General features: G+C 46.7%; 1 non-coding gene across 1 annotated transcript; it reads right to left on the reverse strand.

Moving 5' to 3' along the window:
- Positions 1-203: 203 nt before the first annotated feature.
- On the reverse strand, positions 204-387 carry LOC126528684 (U2 spliceosomal RNA). Its single transcript, XR_007599075.1, has one exon. It is a non-coding gene; the product is annotated as a U2 spliceosomal RNA (small nuclear RNA).
- Between the last annotated feature and the right edge of the window lie 681 nt (positions 388-1,068).

The following is a 1,068-nucleotide window of genomic DNA, read 5'->3' on the forward strand; positions in this document are numbered from 1 at the left end:
CTTCGATTGCGGATTGTGGTTGAAAGATAATATAGACTGAGCTAATTGACTATTTGGCTTATTCTTGATGTTTTCATTTCATGTATCAAAGTGTGCACGGTGAAAAATTTACGATCAATTGTAATGTTAGCTATTTCTTTATTCGTTCTTACGTCGAGCAAACAATTGCTGCGTATATTTTTTGTTTTATTCGTTGATGTTTCATGTACTGGACTTTTGAGGTAATAAACTGAAGTGAACTGAACGGGACCCACGGTTGAGGTGAAGCAGGCTTCAAAAACTCCGCCAACTGGCAAGACTAAGCTTAATATCTTGGGTGCGAATACAACCCGGATCAGACGTTAAGCTGATCAGAACAGATAGTACACTATGACCCGTGTCGGCCATGTCAATGTTCGCGCTACCCTCTCTTTGCCGGCGTTCCAAGCCGTTTGCGTATCTCTTTTACTTCCACTCTCCCGCGGTGGTTGTCCCCCAAGCCTGTTGCCCGCCATGACCGCGAGGCGGAAAGAAATGTGAACCGTCCATGTGGCCACGATGCAATGAACTTGGAACGTTTCACCGGAGCAACGGCAAGGTTTGAGAGGGAGTGAAGAGCAAGGCGCAATAGACGAAGACTGAAGAAGCACTCCTGTCATTTGAGTTCTTCAGTCCTGGTCTATTGCGCCTTGCTCTTTATTCATTCAATCATGATCCAAAGTTAGGTGGGCGGATGAGATTAAGAAGTTTGCAGGGACAACATGGCCACAATTAGTACATGACCGGGGTAGTTGGAGAAGTATGGAAGAGGCCTTTGCCCTGCAGTGGGCAGAACCAGGATGATGATGATGATGATGATGATGATGATGATGATGATCCAACTAGCTCAAGCAAAAGTTTTATTCGAAAGGGAGACCACACCAGTTTGGTGTTGTCTGTGTTGTGCGTGAGCGCTTGTGGTTTTCGAGTGACCTCACAACCATCGCGGGACGTCAGTCAACGCACGATTGCCTTGGCTACGGCGACGCAGTGTGTGCCCTCGGATTGCGGTGCGGCATGTCTTTTCTACGTGCCGGAATTCATTAGTAA

This window comes from Dermacentor andersoni, chromosome 9 (assembly GCF_023375885.2).
Source record: "Dermacentor andersoni chromosome 9, qqDerAnde1_hic_scaffold, whole genome shotgun sequence".
Taxonomy (NCBI): Eukaryota; Metazoa; Arthropoda; class Arachnida; order Ixodida; family Ixodidae; genus Dermacentor; species Dermacentor andersoni.